Below are 23,040 nucleotides of genomic sequence, written 5' to 3'. Positions count from 1 at the left end.
AACTTCCTGTGGAAAATGCTACAACACTCATTAGTGGTGCTATTGGCGTTACTTCCTTGTTCCCTGTAGCCATATCGAAAGAGAGGAAAATAAAGGCTCTGTTCGGCAAAGAAAAACTAATTTTCCACTCCGCTATCATCACCACCACCACAAACTGACTGGAACTGTGTATAGCCCTCCAGCCCCAATTGCTTCAATTCCGATTGTTTGCCCTGCGTCGGCAACCCGGCAAACAACAGCATTTCACTCAAATTAATTCATTTTCCCTTTTCTTTACTCAAAACACTCACACTCTCTGGATGGTTCTGTTTTTCGAGCAACCATCTCCTCCTCCGCCCGTCTCCGGGGGGTGGTGGTAATTGAAGAGGGTGGAATTTTAAATTCCAACAGCAAACCGGAAGAAGGAAAATGTGTCACCATATTTTGTCGAGCTGTCGTCGGTCGGTCGGTCGGTGCTGCCACGATGATCAATGGAACAGTGTTGTCAGATGCTTTAGGTGCGATTATTCTAATTCAAAATTCTTCGAACAATGGATACTTTGTAAGTTATTCACGAAAAGCAACACTTTCCAGAGGAATAACAAAAAAAAATCCTTCTTCACTTTTCGCATTTATTTACATTGGATCGTCTTGGGCGGAGCAAACACACTGGACACTGCCGACGAAGGGTGGGAGTAATTTGAAAGTTATGTAAAACAGCTTTACTTTACCAATAAACATTAATTTGATTATTTTATGTGAGACTGGGGAAATCTACATTCCACTGAAAGGGGGAACGAACGAAGTCGTTGCTACAGCCGCCGGAACCAGTGTCGATAAGTGAATACAGATTAGGACTCTGGCATACGATGATTGAAGAAAACTTTCAAGCATAACTCGCCAGGAAGAAAAAGGAAAATGGAGTAACAGTTTGCATAAGAAATTAGTTTTGACTTAAATTGTTCGCGACTCCTCACCAATTGAATCCAATTACCATATTCCATATTTCTCCAAACCAGTGGTTTCACAAAAACGGAAAGACTCATTCCTACAATCTGATAATAAAAAAACTCTCAACCATACGCGGTGGCTCATTCAACCATAACTGAAATCGAATACTTGCCTTCTGAGAGGCCTATCCTTTTGAAAATTGGGCAGAATTTGTACCTCCTCGTCCTGATCCATCGATGGGAATGCATCAAGTGGCTTTACCTACCAAATCCAATCCGATGAAGCCTCGCACCCGCATACGTATCGTTTTTGTTGCTTTTGGTAGAAATTCAATGCGTGGCCATGGCAAAAAAAAAATCCTGTGGTTGGAAGGATTTTTCATTTTGCAAAGCTCAAATACTTCACATTCAACCAGTTGTTTGGGTTTCCCAATACGAGTCTGAAGAGGCCATTCGAGGAAGCCGTCTGAATGATGGTACCTACTAGCTGTTGCTCTTGACATGCACATTCGGTAATATATCGGATTCAAGTTAGTGTGGTCTGGTTCATGTTACCACACCGTTTACACTAGTACGGAAATTGTAGATTTGAGTGAAGCCTTGCAGTGATACTCGATCGTATTTCATCGAACGATATTTCTATAGGTTTTGTTATATAAGCATGTCTGATTTAAATTTGCATTGAACTATTATCAAGCAAGTTAACTGGAAAACTGTCAGTTTCATAATCCTAGAGACGTTCTAACGTCAAGTTTGGACTTGCTGGTCGTTTAACAGACTGCATGATGATGTCCATACGACTAGTGAAACAATTAAAAATGATTAGTAGACAACGTCGTGAAGCCTTGTCTGCCATTTTAATAGACCTTGCAGATGATGTCTGCAGATGAAAAAGGTTTGTCCAATCCAAGCCATCTTCTAAGGATTTTAAAATCACATTCAAAAGACCTGTGGACCACAACAAAACACTTTTGAATCACTTCCATAGAACAGAAGGCTTGGGATCGGCATCCAAAATGCTCAGGGTTTCAAGGACATTCTTGTATTTTTGGGGTTATTTTCACTTATCCTTAATAGAGGCAATGCCGACTTCGGCAATATCTTTAGCAATTCTCGTCAGGGGGTTAACAAAGCCCTTGAGCACTTGATGATGTATCCTAATGGAAAAAAGCAGCGCTTAAGGACTTGTAGAGCAAACCTAGGCAAGGAGGTGACCCTGGAGTAGTAGTTAACATCCTTACATCTCACCCCAAAGTCACAAGTTCAAATCTCACCCCGGACAGGTCACGAATGACCCAAGAATGTTAAAGTGACTATAATAATAAAAAAATATCCTAGAGCATGAGCATGAGCATGATTGACCGCCCACGGTTGCTACTCTGTTATTGCCAGACCAGCTGTAATTACATAGAGAACCAATAGACTATGCTTGGGACTAGCAATCATCCTCAATGTGTAAAAACTGGTGATCTCAAGCTAGGCAATACCAGCGCCCGAACGCAGGTCGTGAAAGGAATGGGTAGGAATGTGTTGACGTGACACTCGCTTTGATGGAAGCCGAGAAATCCTCTGCACTTCTACGAGGAATCACTGGGATGTTGGATAAGAGGGTAGGGTTTCCAGCAGGGTTCGTTTTGGTAAACGATAAGCTGAATTCATGTCCTAACGAAAGGGAGGGGATACTGTATTAATAAATAAAAGGGAATGATATCACCCAAATAACCAAGTGGAGCTGCACCAACAGCAACTGGCCTCCTCGTAGACTTTCTTCGACCCATCGCAGGTATCTTCTTCAAACACAGACTTCAAAATCCCAGATCCATCTCGTCGATATATAATTAATAAAATATAACAATTACAACCTCGATCTTCTCACTCGATTTTTTTTAAACTCATGCTATATATGAATATTTTAATTGCATGGTATGATTGAACTCAACTTTGCCTATTGAATGAATCCATAATTTAAGTAAAGATTTGCTAAATTATCGAGGTTATTTGAGCAAACAAGAGTTATAAAAACAAGTATGCATGAATAATTTTTGGAATATCAAAACTCTGCAAAGGTAAAACAATTTAACATTGACCTAATGTATGATGATATCCAATTGATTCTCTGGGTAATACAAATTCTGAAAACCAAAGATCAGATAATATTATAATAAAATACCAATGATATGCTATTTGATACACCTTCTGGCCCTTCAGGATCTGCAGGATAATTATTTTCTTTAAATGAAAATTTTAGTTATAATGATATAATGATAATATAATTTACAAGTCATGCAATATATAACATATAATTAATGTAAAATAAACATGTATTACAAAATACAAATAAGCTCGGTTTTAGTTAACCTCAATACATTTAACTGATTTCTCAATATGGAATGCTTTTAAAAATTTGCTTATCTTTAATAATAAATCAATAGTCACAAAAATCGAGGTTATGTGGACAGTAAATTTTTTTTTTGACGTAGGACTACCTCTTTTATTTCTATACTGGGGGTACACTTAGTGAAAACCCAAAATGGAACATGAAACAAAATTATGAAAGATTTTGAACATTATTAACTCAGCTGCTCCTGGACCAATTTTAATAATTTTATCACCAATCAATCAGAAATATTTCTCAGCATCTAAAGCAATGCTTCCGACTGATGATTTTTTAATGAGAAGCTATTGATAAAGTGGTAATGTCAAGCATTGTCCAATGTACAAATAAAAAGTGATAATTTTATCACTGTTAAACGTTCTTCCCAAACCCAGTCCTCATAATCGAGTACCACTTGGTTGCACATTATTCTGCTTTAACCTGAAAAGATATAAAACAGCGCTTCTGTCTAGCATCAACTCATTTTCGCTGCGGACTGTCAGCAATAGCAGCAGCAGGAAGAAGGTTGGTAGTCAACTCTTTTTCATCCAACAAGTAACAATTGGCAGGCTGATCGTGGCAAAGGAGGAAAAGATCTTGGTTAAAGAGGCACCACCGTCATCGCAAAGTTCTTCGAGACCACCATCCGTCGTCTGGCTCGCCGTGGTGGTGTCAAGCGTATCTCTGGTCTGATGTTCGAGAAAACACAAGGTGTTCCTGGAAAATGTGATCCGTAATGTTGTCACCTACTCTGAAGACGCCAAGCGTAAGCGGCCATGGATCTCGTCTACAATAAAACGGTCATTTTCAGGGCCAATAAGCTTATAACAGTAAAGAGTTGGAATAGAATTTATCTGTGCATATTTGTCCATATTCAGAACCACATCCCCCCAACGACCACACAAAATGCTCTCAAGAGTTGTAATCTTGTAATCAAACTTGGAAGCAGGGGTGCAAGTGATTTTGATTGATTCTCTTCATCTATTTTATCTTTGACCATAGATCTATTTTATCTTTGACCATAGGTCCACCGTTGTATAATTGGCAATGCACCCGTGTACTGAATGGGAATTGTGGGTTCGAATCCCACCGGTGCCCTTAGATTTTTTCGCAAATTTTCTCACACACACGTCTCTTACCGATGATATGTGCTTACCTCTCAGTATGTTCAAACTTTCCTATAAATATATCAAACAAATAATGTATTTTTCTCTCCTTGAAAGGAAAAATAAAATGGTTAATTGCATTGTTACGATGATGTTAAGTTACTTCTTCCAGATGTGTTTTGATCCTGTTTTAAATATGTATCATTGAATATATTATAATAATATAATATGACCTGGGATTTATTCAAACTCAATAAAAAAATATCTTAGTTCAAAAAGCGAAAAAAAAATATTTTGTATTAACTATCTCCGATTTGTAGGAAACTTTCCGTATTTGATTGTTATATGCATTGATTCACCTTGTTTCTATTATTCGGCCAAATTGGATTTTGTTCATAATTTTTAAAATTTCAAAAGTTTGCATTTTGGGGCACCGGTGGTGTAGCGGTAAGCGTGATTTCCTCTCACCCCAAAAGGGCTCGGTTCAATCCCAGTCGGCACCGCCGGGATTTTATGGTCCCCGGTCCATGAGTTGATGGGTAGATAGATAGGATCCAGGTGTGGGAGCTGCCTTCCTGGCGTCGGTAGCATTGCTACTCAGTACGCAAAACAAGATCGACGGAAAACAAATCAAAGGCAAAAATTAAGAAAGTTTGCATTTTTCATGATTATTTTTTTCGTTTATAATTACGGTCAAGGACATTTTGAGATATTTATGATCTAAAATTTTTAGGTAATGTTTACTTGAGCTTACTTAAAACATTTTTTTGTATATTTTTCCCAGAAAAAAAAACAATATTTTTTTCTATAGCTTTCTCTCAGAAGTCAGTTCGATCAGAAGTGCCGTTTCTATGCTATTTTTTATAATTTCAAAGATGCCATTTTGAAAGTTTTATACAATCCAAAATGTTCAACGTTTAGCAAAAATGTGAATCATTGCCAATAATAAACAATTATCCAAAGTTTCATGAAAATTGGAGAAGATCGAGTTTATCTGATTCTTAATTTGGCGTGGAACTGATACATATCCCTCTGACCAGGGTTGTTAATCTATACCGTCGAAAACATATGTTTTTACGACTCCATTGGTGATTTCTTTGCAGACGTTTTCTATGGTCAACGATCAACAACCATTTCCCTAAGGATAATTGGTAAAGATATTGCCGAAGCCGTCATTTACCATTATTTCATTGGAATTGTTCATCACAATCTTTGGATTTGTCTCAAAAAGTTCCTTAGAATCATCCCACGGTTCATAAAACTCCAAGCAAATCTAGGTCAATAGCAAATAAAAATATTACACTGTGCAACATTTTCAAACTCATCAAACATAAACAAAATTTGGAGTTCTATTTATCTGTGACAAATTTTTGATATCCTGGACTAACAAAAAGCAAATAAAGTCTGTTCGAGTTAGTATTTGGCCGCTTCTTTTTAATTACTGTAGCGCTTCTAGTTGTCGTAGCAGGAAACAAGGTTTTGATCCGGAAGGGTTTTTTTTTTACTTAGTAGAGAAAATTTCAACAGAATTTATATACTTGTTCAAAAGTTATCGAAAATGGAACGTGACAGACGTGAAAAAATTCTGCACATTCACATTTTGATGGACGATGAAATTTACGTAAAAATTTTACTTTGCTAAACGTACGGAGGATGCTCCGGATAAATTCAAATTTGTCTTTGCAGATAAATTCGCTCACAAGTTTATTTTGAAAGGCATATGCAGTTGCGGAAAGAACACAAAGGTTCTCATCACTGGAACGACTGTGAATGGACAACTTTACAAGGAGGAGTGTCTCCAGAACACAATTTTGCCATTCATTCAATCACACGAAGGTCCCGTAAAGTTCTGGCCTGACTTAACCAGCTGCCATTGCAGCCGTGATGTCATAGAATGGTATAAGAGTAAAGTATCGATCCACCAAATTGTCCAGATTTTCTTCCCATTGAAAAATTTTGGGCAATTATCAAGCCCGAATTGAAGAAATGTGGCAAAACAATCAAAACACCATCTGATTTGGAGAAGTGGTGGAAAAGGATGGTAGATGAGGTTGACAGTATTACTATAGAGGTAACTCTAAGACCACTGGGTCCCGAAGAAAATCATTATTATTTTTGGCTCACTCAGTACCAGAACAACGGTCCCAAGCAGTCCCAAGCTATTTCACTCACCCCTGCATGTTCTGCATGAATCCACACACCCCTGATGTTATCTGTCAAACTTTCATAGCAAATCAAAACAAACATAGTGTAGTAATAGAATTTCAACTAGAATAGGGTACGTTAATCGTTTGCTTGGGACCAATAGGCTACTAAAGTGGTGAACCAATTTAAAATCGTTAGTTTCGTATTGATTGTTGGTATTACTGTGCAAGACATGATGAGAGGTATTCCGCGAAAAGTTCAAAAGTTCATCCGAAAAGCTGACGAATAATGTTGTATTTTTCCCTTAAATCTAAATAAAATCCTTGAAAATGATACCTTATCGTTTTTGTACTTTATTTCTCTTTGGAGAAATGACCTATTTTGTGTGGCCAAATTCTAAATAAAACAGACTTTACTCATGATTCTAAGTGAGTTATGAGCTTGGATGACCGTATATTTCGTATGCAGCAGCAGTTGTCCCTCTCGGTATGGATCAAGCATGTGATCACTTAGAACAATTGTTTCAGTGTGCTTTGATCACTGCCTGCAGGTCGGTCGGTATTGTTTCGACACCGTTGGAAGTAAATCAAATTTAATGAAGACATCATCATAAGTAAAGAACACTCCTTGTTTCCAATTCATCATTGTTAGTGCAACACAGTTTATTCAGATCACCGAAGTTAGTAAAAATTTACCGGATTTTTGAACAGCTTAATACTCGGTAACTAATCCAGTACCTTTTTGTGTTACCGAATGTCCAGTTATAGAAAATTTAACGTGGACTGTCAAAAAGTGCAGTTTGTACCGTAACACATAGATGGGTTGTTCAGTATGTTCGATGCTGGGTCTTGTAATTGAATAACAGGGTGTCAGTATTTAGTAATACAACTTTTTTGGCAACATTGTTATAGTTTTGCTGACTATACAGTTAAAAAATCAAATAGTGTTTTTTTTGTAATTTACCGACCTAATCAGCTTTAGACGTAGAACTACGTCTTTTTCGACTATACTGAACGCTTGTAACTTTGTCATTTATAGATGAAATTAAAATCCAAATACGCCAATCGATAGGATACTTTACTAAAGTGCTGAAATAAATACTTTTCCAATTTTTAATCAAAAACCGTTTGAAAAGTGCGCAAATTATAATTTCATCATTGTTTTCATGAAATAAACGTTTTCCCCAAACCCAGTCATCATAAACGAGTACCACTTGGTTGCACATCATTCTGCTTGAACCTGAAAAGATATAAAACAGCGCTGCTTTCCTGCCTCTGCTCATCATCATTCTGCATCAAACCGTTGTGCAGTACAGTCGGTTGTTTGATTCGCTCGCTCAGTGCCAGTGATATTAATAGTGCTACGCGTTTGTTCACGTTTTCGGTCGTTTCCTCGACATCGCGTGTGATATCGAAGCGGAAGAAGAAGACAGGCTCGAACCAAGGTTCGAACCCTGCAACCCAGTCTAACGCTGCCCAAGGCGGCAAAAAGACGAAGAGAGACGCATCCGACCGTTGAAGTGTCCATACCCCAATGAATAGTGGTCCCCAGGATAACGCCACAGCAATCAAAGGTAGTGACGTCGGTGATTTCGACGGGTCCGTTGAAAACTTGGCCACGGGCGGCCAGAACGGTCCGAAAGTGAAACTTCCACCTCTGTTGGTGAAGTCAGTACCACTCGACAAGCTGGCTAAAGAGATGGCATCCCTTGGCGTCGCTGCCGAGTACAAGCTGTGCGGGATTGGCACGAAAATCATCCTCCACACCAAAGCGAACTACAACAAAGCTTTGGCTTCGCTGAAGAATTCCAAAGTGGAATTTTTCACACACGACATCCCGGGCGACAAGCCATTTAAGGTAGTCATCCGAGGCCTTCCGAATTTCGAAACGAAGGTGATCGAAGCTGAAATTAAAGACCGGTACAAGCTGGCCCCCATCGCCGTCTTTCGGATCAAGAGGAGGAACGAAAGCCAGAGGAAGTACCAGGATTGCCTTTTCCTGGTACACTTCAAGAAGGGGACGGTGACGCTTAATGCGTTGCAAGCAATCCGCTCGCTCTTCAACGTCATCATCCGTTGGGAGCCCTACCGTGGTGGCCACCGCGATGTAACGCAGTGTCAGCGCTGTCTCAACTTTGGACACGGCACCCGAAATTGCAACATCAACCCATGCTGCAGCTTCTGCACCAAGGACCATGCCTCCTCCGACTGCCCAGATGACAGTCCTGAGGTTATCAAGTGTGTCAACTGTGGCGGTGCTCATCAGGGCTCTGACAGGCAGTGCCCCAAACGCGAGGATTTCAAGCGTATCCGAAAGGATGCATCGACCTCCAACCAATCAGGACGTAAGAAAAATAAGTCCCCGACTTTCGGGCCAGGCGATTTTCCGCCTCTTCGAACCAACCAACAACTGCGAGTGCAACCCGCTCCCCTCCAACCAACGCCCTGTGAACAAATTCCACTCCCCCTGGATCCTGGAGAACACCGCCAACGCTAGAAGATATGTACTCGGTGGACGAGTGTTGGAACATGTTCGTCCATGTTACAAGCGCTTTCCGCAAGTGCACCAACAAGAACGAACAGTTCGAAACTATCGTGAAACTGGCTATGCATTATGGCGTCTACACCACTATGCATAGTCACATGGAACGCTTGCTCCTTAAGAGCAAAAACCATCGAGCTTGCGGACTTCCTCCGCAAGCATACCATCGGCGTGGGCCTCCTCACCGAGACCCACCTCAAGTCCGGCGACAGTTGCTGGTTACCGGACCACAACATCATTTGGCTTGATCGTACCAGCTCCAGGGGGGGTGGTGTTGCGATCATCGTCAGAAAGGGGATAAAATACCGCAGTCTCTCCCATATCCGCACCTTTATCATCGAGGCCCTTGGTGTGGAGGTGGAGTCGGCACATGAACTTTTGACGATCCCTTTTTTCTGGGAAATGATTGTTAAGCAAACTACAATTATAAGTAACAACAAAATTTTAATTTCGTTAATTTTTTACCCGCTTATCAGAAAGCCAGAACTTTCAAATTTGAGAAAAAAAAAATGCTTAAGAGACATATGATGACATGCATTTCGATGGTAATCTGTTGGTGATTTCCCAACAACTGACTGTAAAACAGATCTGGTACCTCTATATATGCAATTAGATTAACATCCGAAGTCCATCCTTTTAACATATTCTGCACAAAAGATATTTTCTGCCCCGCGCCATTCATAAAAAAACGGCGGGAAATCCTGTCAGTTGCGGAGCATCATAGAGAAAGAAGTGCGTGGGGATCTTGAAACGGTAGATGTATCTGTTAGCGGAAGTGAATAATCACTGAGATTATTTCTAATATGGTAGTTTGCGGTAGTACACAAAGCCTTTCAAAATAATTACAGTGAATATTATCTTCCGCTAAGAGATACATGTACCGTTTCAACTTGCCCCTGTGTACCTTAACTATGATGCTTACTATCAAAACATTGAACAGGTGGAGAACCTGTATACGAGCTTTTGCTCTGACTTTGAAAATCAATAGCTGAATCCCCCTAATTTTCAATTCATGTTGTACTAAGCTCCTACTTATTTGATTTGAGAAAAGTCACAGTATTCTATGTTGCAATCATTCTACGAACACGCTGTAAAGTACATAATGATGATGCATGATAATTTTTATGTTATGGAGAACAAAGAGGTGCTTTAACCCCGTATGATCGTTATACCCCTTCCTCCCCTACTTCGCTGAAATATGAACCAACAATTTGTTCAATATTGAAAGTACCGTCTTCTGATAGGGAAAACAACTACCTGTTGCTTTACCATAAAATGCAACCTTCTCTCTCTTCTCTGCTTCAGAGACCAAATTCAAAACTAATGATGGAGCTACTGAAAATAATACCGAATTTTGCGAATTGTTTTATTCCACAACATGCATGGCGTTTTTGTGATACTGAGGTGCAAATCAACAAAAAATGTGTGGCGAAATAGTGTCAGTTCCTATTGTAGTCGATGTCAAATTTAGTGCACATTGATCACAGCAAAATAGATCAACATTGATCAACCCTAAATCTAAATACACTATCTCATGCGTAAGATGAACGGTGGTCGATTATGCTAACATGAATTGTCGCGAGATTTGAACCATAACGGAAACATTGAAATACTTGAAAAATTTAAGATAAAGTATAATAGTCGAAAACAGGCAATGAGCTGGATTACCGAGGTAAAGCAATCACTCACACAACCCCTGTACGATACACGCAAGTACACGCAAGTAGTGACGTCACTACTTGCGTTTACGTTGATTTTTTGGTTTACTAATACAACCCTATTTCACGATCTGCTCCACCTCTCTCTGTACCTCATTGGAAAACAGGTCTGTCTTGCATCAACATAGGGAGAGCAAAGTCAGTGATGAAAAATATTGTATTACTATCTTCGTCGCACTCCAAGCAACGCATGACAAATTCCGTATGAAGACAGTCCTCTTTCATTTACGTCGTGAAAAAAAACTAGCTCAGTACGTTCTCTCTCTCTCTCTCTCTCTCTTAGATCGGTCGGTTACTCGGAGAGGATTAAAAACTGCACGTTTTAGTCAGCCGTTCCGTATTGTTTGACAAAAAATGATGATCGTTGGAAGCAACACAAATGTCCTAGCTTCGGCTGGACATATACTAAAATTGGAACGATACAGAGAAGATTAGCATGGAAGCAACACAAAAAACCTTAAAATGCGTACAAAACGGATTCGAACCACCAACTTTAAAGTGGACCGTACACGATTGCTTTTATTGACAATAATCGTATTGTCAATACATTATATATTGACGTCAAAACATCGAGATTGACAATATTTCCGAATTCACATCATCAATATTATTGTCAATAATTCCCCTTCGCGTCAATATATTGATGCGTGTGGGGTTTGCTTGTGTCTTTACCACTGGTCTATCAATGGAGAATGGAAAGGCTAAAGGAAAACAAGAAGCGCTCATACACGCTAACTTGAAAGTACCCATTAATGGTTGAAAAAGACCCATTTTGAAGAAAAGTGGCTTAACTCATTAAATGAGTAAATTTTTTACCCATTAATGAGTATCTGTTACCCATTAATGAGTAATTTTTAATCATTAATGGGGAACAGATACTCATTAATGATCACTTTTCTTCAAAATGGGTCTTTTTTTACTCATTAATGAGTACTTTCAAGTTAGCGTGTAGTGTGGTTACTAGTCTGCTCACATGCACGTTCGACGGTATTTGCTTTTTTTTTGTCCACACAGAAATAAAAAATTACCCAAATTAGAGTTCTTTTGACTCAACCTCGAAGTTCCGTACGAGAAGCTGATTTTGGGTAAACATGAAAAAACCTAATTTTGGGTAAATGATAGAAAAGACTGCAGTGGGTAAATTCAATCAATAAGGAAAAACCTAATTTTGGGTAAATTTAACTTAACGATAGGTTATTTTACCGGCCACTTTTTCCGAATAAAAAAACCTAGCTTTGGGTCAAATTAACTCAACCATGGGTTATTTCACCGGGATTTTTAATTACGAGCACGTAATCCGGAATAGATGTCAAAAATAAAGAACAATAAAAACCGTGACGACAACAACATATTTATTGTCATTCATTCAACTGTTAAATAAATAAATAAAAAATAAACACAACGAACAAAACAAATAAAATATTATGTTAACTGATCAAAGCTCCCATCATCCACCATTTTCTTTAATTGTTCCATCTTCATACGGTCGCCACCGTGAGGAACCAAATCAAAAAACGGACGGAAATCAAGAAACTGATGTCGTGCTGGAAGCTGTAGGTACCGGATATCTAAAAATAAAAGAACAGAACAGAAATGAAATTAATTATCTGCGCTCCACTAGCGCTCAGGATTCACAACTCACCAGATTACGTCGGTGTATGGCAATACACAACGGATTCGGAACCAAACAACCGAAGGTGTCGAAGGAGAATGGAACAGCCACAGGAAACTTCACTAAGAATCCAGATGGAACGAAAAAAATAAAAGATTTTCTTCTCGTCGGGTACTTCGGGTACTTCTATGTAAAAGGATGAATAACCACTCGCGTTTTAAGTAATAAATCGACCGCTCAATGGAGGAATAACAAAACCGATGCGGTAGAAAACTACCGGACGTCGCACGCGATTGAACACTTCATTCGAAGGGAGCAAAATCACAAATGGCGTCGTCGTGGAAGTATTTTTTCATCCAACTCAGAGTTATTTTCACTCAACACAAGCTTTATAGTAAGTTTCTCAGCGTTGAGTAAATTGAGGCCCACAAAAGTTCCGTATGTTTTTTACTCATCTCTAGGTAATATACGTATTACTCAACCGTTGAGTTAAAATTAACCATCATAACACATTGATTTTTACCCAATGGGATACTATAAAGGTTTTACTTAATTTTGGGTTGTTTAAACTCAAGCTTTGGGTAATTTTCATTTTCTGTGCATGCATGATACAAAAAAGAGAAGTGAAGGTAAAAGATACGATAGGATTTGTTCAAAGGGATTACTGTCCAATGAGATGTATACAGGTGAGGAAATGATCGTAAAATGGTATTCGTGTAGTGCAAAATATGTTATACTGTTTGTGAAGTATACCTTCCGGGACGTGACGTCAAACTACACTTTTTTCATGCCAATTTTTTAGGAGTTTTTCGTCATCAGGAGTTTATCTCTTTTTGCTACTAAAACCAACAAATACCCTCTTGTGCCACACCTGTATATACCTCATTGATTACTGTCAGCTTCTCTTCGTCAATGACGAAGGATGTATAGAGTTCTCCAGATGCACAAAAGTGTGCGTGAGACCGCGCGCTACCTTTTTAAGTAGTTGTGATATCGCGATACCTTTTTGTATCTTCTTCTTATTCATTTTTATATATGGATGGTGGATTTTAGTGTTCGTGAGATTGCGCTTAGAGATCTCTATGGAAATGATGGTTTTTGTACCGCGACAATTTATTTTTGGTTTTCGTCAAAAATATTGCGTAGAAAATAGTTTATTTTTATTCTACCGTTGTTGAAAACCGGTTAATTGTATTTAACTTTCTTCTTACTCATGTTACTCTGCCTTAAGTTGCTTCCTACTCTTGTTGTGTATATTGACTGTTACTTACTTTAGCTTCATTCTTACTCTTGTTGCTCACACATGGCGAATTTTCTTGCGGGTACATACACACTTCGATACCGGTTTTGGGACTTCAACCGCGAGATTTTAAAGGAAAGATTTCCGTCGAGGATATGTTTTCACACCTTGGAACAAATCGAGATCTTTAAAAATTTTGATAAATTGTCTAGCGGAGTCACTACCAACATCATTTGCAATTAAGAAAGTTTTAGCTAGTACTACTTGCCAAATTATATTTTCGCAGATTTTTACAGTGCTCGAGACTCTGCTTTGCGGTAGACCTGCATCTGCAGCCATTTTAATTTCATTCAGTGTTAATGATATATCTGGAGGGGGCTCTTCATTTTCTTCGACTTCCTGCTGCTGGTAGTCATCGATATTGACGTCTTCATCAACGTTATCAAGAGCTGCTCTATTTCTCGGATGTTTATGTAAAATATGTCGCTTTAAGCTCGACAAATTTTGATATCGCATGTGGCCGCCATTGTACAGTTTCAGCTCGAGGAGCTGCGGAAAAAATACCATTGATAAAATCTACTTACGGAAAATGGCGTTGTTGATAATAGCGACCGCATGCACATAAAGTTTGCGATCGAATGAAAATGACAAGCTATTTTCTTTGCTGTTGAAGTCAGTAATTTCAACGTGCATTTGATGAGGTGTCTCGTAAAATTATGATGTTTGCTGTCAATATCAGTATTTATTTACCGACTTTTTTTTCTAAGGCCGATAAATTATGAGTTACATAGTAGTTCAGTATTTTTTCCCGGTATACAGCAATTTATTTAGAATTACTGGAAATTCAGTAAAATAATTTAATGAATACGGTATATTACGACAATTTACGAATAATTGACTGAAATTCCTCTACATGTTTTACCGGACATAAACTGTAAAAATAATTACCGAAGAGTGGAGGTCTTGATTTAGTGTGAAGACCCACCTGGGCTGAGCTGGAGCTTGTGTTTTGTGTAGGAATAGGAATTTGAGTGGGGTTCTCTCTGTTTATACTCTTTAGTATGACGCGCTTGGCATAGATGGCCCACAGCAACTTACGGAGAGCTACTGATTCTGGAGAACACCACCACTCACCACGCGGTGATTGAATAAACACCGTTTGGTGAGACCGGATGGAATTCAACTTTGAAATCTTTGTTAGGAAAATCGCTTTTCGCAGGCAATCGGTGATAATTATAATTATAAAAGCAGCAGTTGCAAATTCGTGCAATTTTCAATAGTGACATTTTTAAAAATGATAAAATTTCAAATGCGTAGAAATATATCTGATCGATTGGTGATAAAATTATTGAAACTAGTCCAGGGGCAGCTGAGTTATTTACGTTCAAAATCTTTCATAATTTTGTTACATGTTCCATTTTCGGTTTTCACAAGGTGTACACAATCACAGACGTAGTCCTACGTCAAAAATGTGTATCTCAGCGATACCATGGCCGATTGAATTGATTTTTTTTTACATCATTCCGGTGAGTGATTCTTACAGCTATTGGGCGGTACTCTCCTCCAGGTCCCTCCCTCTTTTTATGTATTCAAGAATGTGATGGCACGTGTGTGTTTTTTCAACCTTCATCATAACTTTTATGTGATATGATATCATCACTTATCATTGAGACAACATATTGTTTTTTTTTTTCATGGAACTGCCGGAAATCACAATCATAAGACCACATGCCTACATTGGAATTTGTTCCGGATGTTTTCGTGATTCCAGGCCATCGCAGTCTCGAAAATATAAAAATGACGGAGAGGCCTGGAGGGGGTGTTCCACCCAACAGATGTAAAAACCACGCACCGGAATTATATGCACGTTTTCATGCACTTATACTAAGATGATGATGATTGTCCCACCTCTTACCCTTACAAAGGTTTGAGCTGGACGATTTATCTTTAAGATAATTAAATATGACATTTTAACCAGGTAAGCAAACAAAATCGAACTGGTTTCAGTCACAGATGTAAATTCCCTCTAGATTTTTAAGTTGCTTCACCGTGATATAAATTTTGGAACAGCTCAAGCGTCCACCTCTTAGCTCGCCTTTTTGTCCACCTAAAATATTCATAAATTAAAGTGTTAAATTCAGTCCTCTATATCCGCAATACGCACGCGAGGCTCAAACCTTTGTAGACTACTTTTTTAAATAATCTACTATTAAATCAAATATTAGAAATCCATCATCACCAAAAGTCGTTATGACAGCTATCGTTATAAAATAATCCGTTAGAGATAACTTCGTCAAGATACATAATTTGTCAATTCATAAAAAAAAATCACTGGATAACTGTTCAAAAGACAGTTTTAACGTGTAAAATACAGTGTCTTTTAAATGCTGTAAGTGTTGCTGAACGTTTAATATATGTCTAGGCATCTAATTGAAAACATTTATTCCTTTATAATATAATGAATTTTGTGAAGCACAAGTCAAGAAATGTGGTGTTCTTATTTCAACCGCGTTTCTAGTATTATATCTATGAAAGTCACTTCCTCTTTCAATTCGGTCACACAAATATCGAGGCAGCAAACCGTTAACTACTTTAAAAATGAACACCATAGTCAAATATACAATTCGTTGCTTCACCGACAACCATTGTAAGGCGTCTAGCATCATAGTTGAGGAAGTAAATCTATTACATCTCAAAATCAAACGCATTATTTTATTCTGCAAGCGCTGCAATCTCAATATTTGTATTGCACTGGCCAGAAATAAAATGGAAGGGCAAAAGTCTAGATGAGGAGCGACGATTGATTTGTATAGTTGTATTTTACTGGCAATAGTTAAATCGTTTTTCAATCGACATAGAATTCCATACTTCTTGGCAATTTTCTTGATGACATAGTCAATGTGAGAGTTGAACTTAAGTGTGTCATCAATAATAATATTTAATCTCCCGAACGCGATCAATAGTCTCATCTTCAATTACAACAGAGACGATCTCCTTTACTCTATTCCGCGAAATTACCATAAATTTAGTTTTACTTGTATTCAATTTCAACTGCTTATACTTCAACCATCTACTTAGAGAACGCAAATCTTCATTCAAATGTAAAACGGCATCATCTAAATCCTTAGCTGCAATGATTAATGTCGCAAAATCGTAAAACACGTCGCAAGTCATTAATATACATAATAAATAACAGGGGCCCTAATACACTTCCCTGGGGCACTCCAAGGGTATTCCCCACGGGACTGCAAACAGAATCATTAAAACAGTTCGTTGAGTTCTGTCAGACAAATAGCTTTCAAACAATTTATATGCAGTACTCTTAATTCCAAACCGCTTGATTGATCATAACAATAAGGGCCTAGAAATTGTTTCAAAAGCCCGTTTAAGATCCACTTCGCTATTACCAAATTCAGCACGGTTTCCCAAGAATGACCTTCCCGATACCCAGATTGTTTTGGTATCAACAAACTATTACTATTTAAATACTCCAACAGCTGGCCTTTAACAACAAGTTCTATAATTTTCTCTAATGTGTGCGACATGTTGATGGGACGAAACTCTTTGGCTTTAATCGTTCCAGCAACTTTTTGAATAGGAACCACTAAGGATTCCTTCCAAATTTGTGGTACATGTCCAGTTTCCTAATGAAAAACAAATTATTCTAAGTTCAGCTAATGAAATTGGGTGAAAAACTTCAAATCTACAACTACCATTAATTGGCTGTTTTATTTCGTCAGGTTCATCGACCAATGCAATGGATTGATCAATCAATGAAACACTGTCTCCAAAATAATCATTAAACTTAGCTGCAATTACTTGTTCAGACTGTTCTAATGTGCCATTAAAAGTTTTGGACCGCGGTTTGCAATTACTAGGTTTTAATAAAGATTTCAAAATTTTCCATAACTCTTTGCTGTTGTTTTGATGTTGATCAATCTTCCTTTGAACATATTCACAACGAGTTTTCTTTATCGACTGTGAATACTTATTACGCACGACTGTGTACCTATTCCAATGATTGTCATTATTTGATCTACAAAACTTTTTGTACCATTCGCCCATTTTCGTTTAAGAGGCAAAAGATCCAAATTGTACCAGCTGTTCGAGTTCTTCAAAGAAACAAACGTTTGCTCAACTAGTTGATTGGTACACGTTTTTAAAGCGTTATTAAGAACAGCTGTAGATTCATCTAAGTTACCGACCGCAAATGGAAAATCCACGCTTCTCTCAACAAGATTCGAAACAGCTTGCTTCGAATATTTCCTCCAGCACTTCAATTTTACAAAATTATCGTTATCGTTAACATGGTCTAAGACATTAATAACTAAGGTCTCACGATACTTAAGCGAGAGCCACAATGCTGCATTAATGCCACCGTCAGCGTCAAATTTGAATCCGATCAAAGTTTACGGACTGACGCAGTGTCATTGTGAAATTGCCAAGCAGAGAGGTTGGTGGAAAACCAACTTGACAAACGTTACACCTGACGCAGTATTGTGGCTCCGGCTTTAGAGCTAAACATTTTAGCACACCAACACTTATGCAATAAGAGAGGACTATTGCCGGGGATTAACTTACTAACTTGAGATAATTGTAAGGACTCCTTGAATTATATGTTGATATATCTATAACTCCTAGTTTAGGGGCCTTCCGTAGTTCAGTTTTAAAACAATACCATTCTGAAGGCGGCTTACTTCAATTCCAAGGAGCTCACCCCATTATTACACTCACATTTAAGCATTTCTAAAACGGCAGATAAGTCTATTGTCGATATCCAGAGGGAATATGAAAAGGGTCAGCAAACTTCCTCTACCAGATGCTGCTATTGTTTTTGAGAATGATTTTTAATCCGCGAGAAATCGACGTTCAAAGTAATTGATTGCATTTGGCTCTTTGACCCATTTCACATGTTCGTTTAGATATGTCGTAACTGCAAACTTAATCATGCAAACCAACCACATATTCAAAATTTCCTCTTCCAATTGGTGATTCTGTTTGTGTGAGTGAGCTACCATCGACGTCAAATCGCCATCTGAAGTGATTATTTACAAATGCAATTACGTCTATTTGAAAAGTTGCTGCAGAATAATTCGACTCAATTGCCTCGTTCAGCAGTCAATCGGAATTCCAATATTCAATCTGCCTGAATTGCACATTCAATTGATCCGCACAAATACCTCTCCACTTCAAAGTGTCACGTGCAACTAAAATTCCGTCACTTTCCAGTATGTTATCAGACAGCCATCAACCCCTTTTCCACCCAAATGAATGGAAATCGGCTTTAAACGCATCGAATTTCAGCTCACTGCCTTTCAACCGATTGTCAAATACCCTTCAACCGGAAAATGTTCTACTGCATATTCTCCCCATTCGACGACGCCCGCCTCTCATATCAATTCCACATTGCCGTAACTGATGTTATGTTCACCTACAAGGGACTGCCATTCTGGGTATCCATACAAACAGTGTGATGATAACACACTTGCTTTTGCTTTCAAGGGATTGATATCATACGCACCGAGTCATGCCAATAAAGGGGGAGGGGGGTTAGACGGTCGATTCTCGCCTGAATTGCTCGCAGAACATCCTAATTTTAATTGTGTTCGAACGATGGTAATCCTATGCGTTTATGTCGGTGTTTGTGAGCGGGGTACCTTCAAGTCACGGTGTTTCTAGTAGAACAATAAAAATAAAATAAAAAACCAGTACCGCTGAAACACTCACTAAGCGGAATATTGGGTGCTTCTCATTCATTTGAAGCTAGTTTGAAAATGTTCCATCGGAGGTAATTTTTTTTTGAAACAAATTTGTGTACGTAGTTTACACTACAGATAGGGAAATCATATAAATTTGCTCTAGACCCCCGATAGAACATTTCGATACTTGCCTCATATGAAATGGGCGAACCTAAGCCTTTATTTTGTGGGCATTTAATTAAATTTTTAGCGATACTGAGTTTTTTAATAAGATTTTTATCAGATACACCGTGAAGTAGCTACTCATTGGGACACCGTGAAAATGTTTAATAGATCGTTTCACAAATTTCCCTCCGTGGCACATGCCGATGGCACTTGATGCTCCTCATCATGTATTATTAATCCTTGTGATGTATAGAATCCATCGAAATGTGCGTCCCATTGTCACCACCGCCTCTGTCGCGCTGTGGGAGTTGAAGTGTTTGGGTGAAAACATCTACCCTCCGACCCTTCTGCCGTCGCATCGATCGTCAAGTGCGTACGTAGATGGGTACTTTGCGTGCACGCGTTTAATGTGTAGGCATATGCAGTCAACCAGTCAGCCAGGCAGTGTCGCCGCAGACCATTTTGATGAATTTCCATACAAACAGCTTTTGTTGTTTTGAATTTCCCCCATGAGAGGGTAAACTTTTTGCCATTGCCATCGGTGGTAGTGGTTTGGGCAATCGGTTGGCACCGTAAATGTAGGATGATATGTTCCAACAGAGACCTTTCTCTGTTCTCGACGGTTATGTTGCCACCTATCTATCGCCATATGGGATATTGATAGAACGCATTGGGTATGAGTCGGGATTTTGCTATATATCCCTGACGGGATAGCAACGATGGCCGCCGCGAAGTTTCATTTATTTATTGTCTGCTAAAGGCACGGAGGAACGACAGTAGAATGTGAACACATCGGATCGAATTCCGTCAGCTCTATCCGGTATTGCCGATTCAATGCAATCACGGAAGCATAATCCTCGCGATTGGACGCAATGGATTTGAATTATAACCGTGTGCAGCTGGTGGAGCATTTTTTATTCCAGCATTTATTTGTTTTTTTCATTTGTATGCAAATATAAGAGCACTATGTCTCTTTTGTATTTGATAAAAATAAGCATTTTTCCTGATTGGATGGAATGAAAACTTATCGATTGTGAATTAACGATTTGATTTTTCAAGTTTTCTCTGCATATGAGACAAAACTTAACAAAGTGAGATGTCAAAATAATATTGCATTGCTTATGCTCATACACGGCGAATGAGAATGACCCAAATTTGAGTTTAGTTCACTCATAATTGCCAAAAGTGCAGGAACGCAGTGATGAGTAAATTTTCCAATGAGTAAAACCACAAAAATCTGACGGAAAATGAGGTAAAACTGTCTAGTATTAGTACCAATAGACTGAGTGAATCCAATCTTTACTTTTCTCATATTCAGGAAGTTTTTCCTTAACAAACCTGAAAAAGCCTGGGAAAACCTGGAAAAACATGAGGCAAGTTTACTCATCGTTAACTAACTCAAATGTGGGCCGTTCTCATTCATCGTGCATAATGATTTTTAACCTTCCTAGTGCATTTTATCCAAGGTTGCAAAGACTCATTTCAGCTAAAACAATGTTTTTCTAAATTATGAAATAATTAGATGCCACGATCAAATTTTGAATTGGTAGGATACAAGAAGAGGTTGCAAAGAATGTGTTTGACATATTAAACCTGTTTATTTCACTTCATGAGAGTCACAATCAGCGATTTTTCACAAACTCACTCACTCACTCACTCACTCACTCAGCGATCAGCAAATCGCTGATTGTGACTCATAGAAAGCAAAATTTACAGGTTTTATGTTTCCAACGCATACTTTGTAACCTCTTCTTGTAAGTTACAAGTAAAACATGCCATCATACCATCTTTTGGTTTTATTATTCCGAAAAACATTATTTTAGCTGAAATGAGTCTTTGCAACCTTGATTTTATCTGGTGTAACTTTCAAAATGCTGTAACTTTGTAACGAAATATGATAGAGACCCAAAAATTCCTCGCTTTTCCTAACTTTCGGAAACGAAAATTTTGCTCTCAAAAGAAGATTTCACCGACCTCTAAAAGTGGTGCTACAAAAATAGTTACACATTGTGCATTAGGGTCTAGAAAGACCCAGAATGCAACTCCTTCCGAAAAATCCATTTTTGAACCGATTCTTAATCTATTGTCCTCACAAGTAAGATAAAGTTTCCAGTATGGCTAAAGTATGGGTAAGCATCTAGACACCCAGAACCGGTTCCAGTAAGGTTAAAAAAGGACACTTCCGAAACCACATGTACTGGTATCGTCCGACGGCTCAAAATTTATGATTTTTCAACCAGAAGTAAATATACATCATACTTTGGATCAACAGGTGAATTTCACCACATCTGGATAACCAGTTCTAGCAAAGCCCCAAAAAGGACACTTACAAAACCTCATGTACTGGTACCGTCCGACGCACAGTGGCCGGAGGCCGTACAAATCCTAAAAAATTATTTTTATTTTATAATTTTCCTAGCTTTTTCACACTTTGAATACCGTTGTCTCAAAATATCATGACTATTGGATGAAATTTCGAACTTTGACAGCACTTTTAAGTTACTGTACAAATTTTGATGATTTTTGGTTCAAAAACTACATTTTAAGGCTCGTTTCAAATGCCTGTAACTCTTCCAACTTTAAACTGATTTGAGCACAATAAATTTCATTTTAAAGTTAAATGGACAAACGTATTTTTCCAATCGAACCCACACGTCTAGATTGTTCTAAAGTATGAAAAAATGTTGATAATGTATGGTTAGTGGTATGATGAAACTTTATTTTTTTGTAAATTCATACTGAAACATTTCGAAAAAGGTTTTATGATATACATGTGGAAATAAATTGTGGAACAACCCTAAATCCTATCCTTTGCGCTCTCACTCTCTAAAATATCTTGCATCTTTACCATGAATTCGAACTAAACCGGCAGTACTCAAGTGAAAGCGCAAAGGACCGGTCCTATTGCTACGATTCTTTGAATTTGAAAACAATTGTTACTTGGAAGTCACGACGTGATTATTAATAGTTATCCGAAAAGTTCTTTTCCCGGTTACGTTTTTGAGAATTACGACATACATTATATAGGAAATTACCTCAACTTTTCGAATTTATGGGTCCCGACTTGCCCCTTGTTGCCCTAGGTCCTAAAAACATATTTTAATATAAAATGACCGGTATGGAGGAGCATGGTGATTAAAAATTCAGAAGTAAATAGACATGTTGAAAAAGGGTTGGGAATGGGGATCCATTCAGTTTACATGCAAATAAAAAATTTTACCGAAACTTTTTTCAAGTGTAGTATCGTTTTGGTTTCAGTAAAGGTAATTTTATTTACAAAAAAAAATATGGTTTTATTCTATGTCTTCTTTAACACTAGCATTATCCTTACTACTTTTTTTCTTCTGTTCGGGACCTAACACCACTGCGACTAGTAATTTGATCTAATGTAGTATATCCCCTTATATCGTCGTATTACTCCATCACTATTGAGAAATGATGAAGTATTCGATTTTTTTTAAAGTTTTCATTCTTGCATTTATCGCAAGGATCCGACTCTAATTGAAAGGTC

The 23,040-nt window shown here is 38.2% G+C and overlaps 1 long non-coding RNA gene and 1 pseudogene across 1 annotated transcript in view; one reads left to right on the top strand and one right to left on the bottom strand.

Moving 5' to 3' along the window:
• Positions 1 to 23,040, bottom strand: part of LOC135712341 (uncharacterized) — a 282,237-nt gene that overhangs the window by 77,789 nt on the left and 181,408 nt on the right. The gene's annotated exons all lie outside the window — the stretch shown is intronic.
• LOC135712345 (U6 spliceosomal RNA) lies at positions 11,195 to 11,292 on the top strand (annotated as a pseudogene).

This window comes from Ochlerotatus camptorhynchus, unplaced genomic scaffold, assembly GCF_037179485.1.
Source record: "Ochlerotatus camptorhynchus isolate MF236.1 unplaced genomic scaffold, CSIRO-AGI_Acam_v1.1 ptg000471l, whole genome shotgun sequence".
Classification (NCBI taxonomy): domain Eukaryota; kingdom Metazoa; phylum Arthropoda; class Insecta; order Diptera; family Culicidae; genus Ochlerotatus; species Ochlerotatus camptorhynchus.
Note: the sequence above shows the minus strand (reverse complement) of the source record. Positions and strands in the feature narration are given on the sequence as shown.